Source organism: Macrotis lagotis, chromosome 6 (genome assembly GCF_037893015.1).
Source record: "Macrotis lagotis isolate mMagLag1 chromosome 6, bilby.v1.9.chrom.fasta, whole genome shotgun sequence".
Taxonomy (NCBI): Eukaryota; Metazoa; Chordata; class Mammalia; order Peramelemorphia; family Peramelidae; genus Macrotis; species Macrotis lagotis.
The window spans coordinates 59,557,528-59,564,200 of record NC_133663.1 but is presented as its reverse complement, the minus strand read 5'-3'; the positions used below and the strand labels follow the sequence as shown (position 1 = coordinate 59,564,200).

Below are 6,673 nucleotides of genomic sequence, written 5' to 3'. Positions count from 1 at the left end.
TTCAACACAGTATACCATAAAATAACAAAACAAAATAATATAATACCCCCAGTAAATTATTCTCTCTACTAATGCAGACCAGTCCCTTGCATGCTACTTGGAAAATTAGGAGGCTAAGTGGATAAAGCACTAGCCTGGGAGTCAGAAAGGTATGAGTTCAAACCTAACCTCAGATACTTCACAAGTACTAGCTGCGTGACCTTGAGCAAGTCACTTACTTCTACCTTGAATGCAGGGTCATCTCTAGTTATCCTGATTCTTATCAGGCCACTGGACCCAGATGGCTCCAGAGGAGAAAGTGAGCCTGGTGACTCAGCATAGCATCCCCTCACGCAAATTCAATTCACTTGGTTGTCGTGGTATCACCTCCCTGATATATAGTCTTCTTTGAGAATAAAGAACAAACATGATGATCATCATCATCACTTAACAAATTAGAGAGTTGACTGAGGTACTGAGAGTTCAGGAGTCTTGCCCTTGACAAAGTAGTTAGGTATCCAAAGCAAAACTGGAACCAAATTTTCATAATTTTGCAGTTAACCCTCTATCCACCCTAAGATGTTCTCTCTTAGGCAGTATTCCAGAAAACATAACATCTAAATTCAGAAGGCCTAGGAACAAGCCCTGATCATGCTATTTACTAATTGTGTAGCCCTGTGCAACTCCCTCAATACCATAATTTCTCAATTTTCTCATCTTTAAAGTAAGGATGATAATCTACTTTATGATTTGTTGAGTTGTCCTGAGGAAAGGGACATTGAAAATATTAGCAAACTCTCAAAGTGTGAACTAATGTTGCTATTTTATACTTTGTACCCATTTCTCTAATAGCAAATCCTCAGCAAAAGATTATGAGTGACTGTTGAAACTGCCAAATCCTAGGATCAGAGATTTAGAGGCAGTAAGAGTTAAAGACAGTATCGGAACACAAATTCTCATCGACTTTCTCCTAGTTCATGTTTTACAGATCATCACTCTAACTTCTTGGGGGATTTTCCAGATCAATGTCAGTCAATGAATTGCAGATGATGAATGAATGGTATGACAAAGTCTTCTGTTTCAGAAAGACACAGAGGGTGCTGTCCAGCATCTGAAGTCATGTGCATAGAGTAAGGAAAGAAAAACACAGGGAAAATTCACCTGATTAGCCAAGCAGCATTTCTTGCTGCCTAAAGAAAGCATCCACTAGCAGTTAGAGTCAGTGGAAGATCTGAAAAACCCTGCCATGTGCTCCCAATGTTGGCTTCTTTCTAGTTTCCCTATAGGGTTTGTCAGAGAAGATGGGGTGAATTAGCTATATGTGAATAGATGTCATTTAGAACCTTGCCTCTCAGGGATCCCCATCTCAACTTAGAATAATAGCATTTAGAGCATAAATGAATTATAAAAATCATTTGTGTGGTAGAATCACAGAATAAGAGCTAGATAGTACCTGAGAGGATTCATTCAAAATTAGGAAAACCTATCAATATAATGAACATATCAACAAGAAAACTAGCAGAAACTATATGATCATCTCAATAGATGCCAGAAAAGCTTCTGACAAAATGCAGCACACATTCCTACTGAAAACACTAGAAAGCATGGGAATTAATAGATTTTCTATAAAGTAATAAGTAGTATCTATCCAAAACTATCATCAAGCATCATATGAAATGTGAATAAGCTAGAAGCCTTCTCAAATAAGATCAGGGACAAAACAAGGAAGCCCCTTATCATGACTATTAATCCATATTGTATTAGAAATGCTAGCTTTAGCAATAAGAGAAGAAAAATAAATTAAAGCAATTAGAATAGGCAATGAGGAGAAAAAAACCTCACTCTTTGCAGATGACATGATGATATAATTAGAGAACCCATGAGAATCCTCTAAAACACTATTTGAAATAATTAACTATAGCAAAGCTGCAGGATATAAAGTAAACTCTCATAAATCATCAGTATTTCTAGAAGGTAACTGAGAGCTCATACATCCAACATCTCTCTTTTTACAAATGAAGAAACTGAGGTTTCGACCTTCTTCTTTGTCATATGGCTTGTATGTGTCAGAAGTAAGACTTGATCCTAAAGTAAGCCAAGCAACCTCTCCTAAAATAATATTTTTTATAAAAACACATTATCTATCCAAAAATGAAATGGGATACTTTGGAAGATTGCAGAGTATTCTTCATTAGAGGTCCTTAAATTAAATCTAGTTCATCATTTTGTGATAATATACTATAGACTAGAGTGAGTTCTACTCTGGTAAGAGTTGGAATAGTTAATCTCTGAGGAAGTACATTTTAGGGACAAGAATACCAGTATTGAATGAAGTCAATCAGTCTGCTTTCAATCCCAGTTCACAAGGATGAGTCAGTCACCTCATCCAGGTTGCATATTTGTCAAATGATGTGTTTAGAATAGATGACCTATGACGGTCTTTCCACCTCTAGGTCTATCAGACTTTTGTCCTTTCTGATCTGGCCATTGTTTGAATCTATTCTAAATTTTCTTGACCCTTTCTTATGGACATTAAAGACTTCTAATATCCCCATTCAGTCTTTCCAGAAGATAAAGAATATTTTTACAAGGCTATTTCAGAATACTTATGTTTTTATCATGCAAATGTAAGCATCTTGCAAATAAAAACCTACTGCTTACCTGATAGATTGTTACAAAGCTATTTCAACTTTAAGAAAAACATCCTGAAATAATGACTAAAAATCTCCTTGTGGGATAAAGGCAATCTATAACACCAGCCAGGAAAGTTCACACTAAAACTAGGCATTCTTTAAGTCATTGTTAAATACTTTTAATGTATTTAAATTATTGTTTGTTTCCAATGAGGAGTAGGTGGTTTGTTCTTTGAAATTGAAGGCTGAGGAAAAATATGGCCAAATATCCTCATTAATATGTTCAGCTCTTGTTGAATTTGATAGAAGCATATGTGAAAACTGTGTGGTAAAATTTAGCCATAGATTATTTTTGTAAAAATCTAAAGTGCCAACTAGAAAATAGCAGTGATGCTATTTTTTGATCTTCCAATTTTTAAAATGTATTAGAGGAGTTTGTTCTTTACCCAGCACCCTCGCATCTGGCTATACTCAAAGTGCTTAATGAAGGAGACTAGGGAATGCATTATAGTAACAAAAGAATTTCATACAAGGGATGTACTGTGGAATGGTTAAACAAATTACTCTCAGCAAGTGCTAGGAAAAGGAGATCCAGTTTTGGCACAGAAATAAGTGTTGGCATCACATATAAAACAAGTATTGTATATTCATCTCCAAAAATGATAATATTCCATCAAATAAATGAGTGTCGTGTTTTAGATGACTAAGTAATTAGGACATGCATTTGAGGAAAATAATTAAAATCAGAATGTATGAGTAAATTTAGCCTAAGTGTAGTCACTTATACTGCTGAGCCCAGATTCTAAAAATGAAAACCACAACTTCTAATATCAATTGCTACCATACTGGATGAATTATTCAAAGACCATAATGGCAAAGTACTAACAATGATAATATTTATATAATGCTTTGAGGTTTGCAATGTGATTTACAAATATTTTATCATTTTATGCTCATAATAATTCTAGGAGATAGGTGCTGTTATTATTAGCCCTATTTTACATTTGAGGAAACTGAGACAAAGAGAAATTAAGACATATATTCAAGTTCACCTGGCAAATATCTGAGACTGAATTTGCTCAGGTCTTCCTGGATCTAGGACTTTATGCTCTTCACCAACAGTCAACTCATTTATCCAGACAACAAAATGGAGACCAAGTTGCCTAGAAGGCTACTATATTGTCAAAGGCTCTATTTTGCCCTTTTGTTATATAAATTAGCCCCTAAGAATATGCGTTTGTTGGTTATATTTACATGTTACTCTATTATCATATCTTGATCAGTTTACTGTCTAGAAAATGCTATTTATAGACATACATCATAACAGGAAGGAGCTATTTTAAATTCATCTTTATTTGTCTCAACCTTATCACAACTAATGCCATTAAAGGCAAATCCCATACCAAATGCTTTATTAAAAAAAAATTCCTCAGGCAGCTAGGTGATGCAGAGGATAGTGCACCAGCTCTGGAGTCAGGAGAAACTGAGTTCAAATCTGGCCTCAGACCCTTAATAATTTCCTAGCTGTGTAATCTTGGACAAGGCACTTAACTCCATTGCTTTGCAAAAACCAAAAATCTCTATTGCCATATATCTCCACAATAGTCAATATGTATATAAACATGGAGAGAAAGAATCATCTAGTTTTTAGATATCTACTAGATGCCTCCATAGGATGTATATATGCATATATTTATATATGCAAATATATATAAGTATACACACATATGTCAATCATATAGTAAGGGAGATAAAGCCAAACAGAAACAGAGAAAAACAGAGAATTAGAGAGAGAATAAGAGAATGAAAGCCAGAGTAAGTCAAAGAGGACAAAGAAATCATGATCTGGCTAATCTTGGGTTAGGAAGACCAAGAATCAAATCATGTCTGTCAGACAATCTGAATGTGTTAAAATGGGTAAATCATTCGTTTCTCACTTTCTAAAGCAATTTTCGAAGACACTAAGTTATCATGCTCTACTTTGCAGCAACGGCTGTTCTACATCAGTGATGAAGTTTCTCATACGAATGAAATTGCTAGGTTCAGTCAGAGACATAGGTGTGTTTACATTTTGTTTGATATCCATGTTTACCTGGATCTATTTGCATATATATATATATATATATGTATATATATATATATATACATGGACATACACATACATAGAAGTATGTATGTATGTTCATATCAGTGATTGTGCATTTATGGATGGGGCAGGGGGGGGATATTGAGGCAACAAAATCACCCCATCTCCTCCTGGAAATAACTAACATCTTTGTTAGATGGAGACAAATCTCAATTTACTCCATCATATTTGGTGTGAACAAAGTTACCACTCCTCTGTGATCAAAGTCTTTTAACAGAGGGCAAGCTATGATCTTTTGGGGGTTTGTTCCCCCCACCTTTTGGGACTAATATACAATGTGTTGGGTCAGAGATTTGAGTATTGAGCAATTTAGCAGTGAATGTCTCTTGTTTTGCTTTTTGAGGAGGCTTGAGGAAGATTGATGAGCTTGGGCCTTGGTTTCAGTCTCTTCTTTCCTACCCACCTCAACATGAAGAGGACCTGCTGAATTTGTGACAAGTGAGATGGTACCTATGGTAAGGAAAACCCTGATGTTTTGAAAGATTGAAGAGAAAAAATAAAAGGGACTTCAGAGGATGAGATGGCTATGTGGTGCCATGGAAACAATGAATATGAACTGGATAGACTTAGAGAGGTAGTAGCAAGCCAAGGTCCATGGGATCATGAAGAGTCATATGTCTGAAGAACAAAATCAATGAGAGAATGCATGTTGTAGTGAATAGAGAACAAGACTCAAAGTCAGAAATTTTGAATTCATTACTTTCTCTTTTACAAATTATCTCTATGACTAGGGCAAGTCACTTAAGAGATTTATATTCCAAGTAATTCTCTAAGACCATTACTTTCAGAAGAAAAGTTGATCTTCATTGATAAAGGAAACTTCCACATTAGACGTCACCTTTACAGATCACTGGCCTTTGAGCCAGGAGCACCCAGGTCCAAAACCGGCCTCAGACACCCAACAATCCCTACTATTATAATTATTACTATTTTATTTTATTTTGGGTCTCTTATTTTTTGGTTTCTATAGGGCAATGGTGTTGGGGTGGCTTGCACGGGGTCACACAGCTGGGTGATTGTTGGGTGTCTGGGGCTGGATTTGGGCTCCAGTGCTCCTGGCTCCAGGGCCAGTGCTCTGTCCACTGTGCCACCTAGCCATACCTACAATTATTATTATTATTATTATTATTATTATTATTATTATTAATTTTAATTTCTTTTCTCTCCCCTTGACTTTATCGCTCATGTGGGTCTATATTTGGGGGGTAAGGGGGTATTATGTTTACTCCTAAACAAGAATATTTTAGTAATGTATAAAAAACATTATTTGTACAAAATAAGAAAGAAGAAAGAAAGAAAGAAAGAAAGAAAGAAAGAAAGAAAGAAAGAAAGAAAGTCATCCACATTGATGATATCATAAATACAGTACTCCCTTCCCACTCACCCCCTACCATATCCCATTCCAAAGTGTCAAACTCTATGTTAAACACTGTTTAAGTCATTTCCAACTCTTTATGAACTCATTTGGAGTTTTTGGCTTGGTTTGGCATTTTCTTCTCCAGCTCATTTTACAGATGAGGAAACAGCAAAATAGGGTGAAGTGACTTGTCCAAGGTCATATAACTAATAAATATTTGAGATCTGACTTCAACTCAGGTCTTCCTAACTTCAAGTCCAGTACTGTAGACATTGCATTTCCTAGCTGCTCCATGGCTAAATACCTAATTAGATTCAAAAACAGCAAATTTAGGCATCTAAGTGGATAGAGCACCAGCCCTGGAGTCAGGAGTACCTGAATTCAAATCTGCCCTCAGACATTTAATAATTGCCTAGCTGTGTGGCCTTGGGCAAGCCACTTAACCCCATTTGCATTGCAAAAAACTAAAAAATATAGCAAATCTACAGGGCTACTCTCAAGAAACATAAAGTCTAATTTGGAGGTATAATGAATTCTAGTCAAAGCTTTGTGGCTCTG

General features: G+C 35.8%; 1 pseudogene; it reads right to left on the bottom strand.

Moving 5' to 3' along the window:
• LOC141492129 (mitochondrial import inner membrane translocase subunit TIM14 pseudogene) overlaps positions 1–4,698 on the bottom strand; it is a 26,148-nt pseudogene extending 21,450 nt beyond the window's left edge.
• Positions 4,699–6,673: the final 1,975 nt, after the last annotated feature.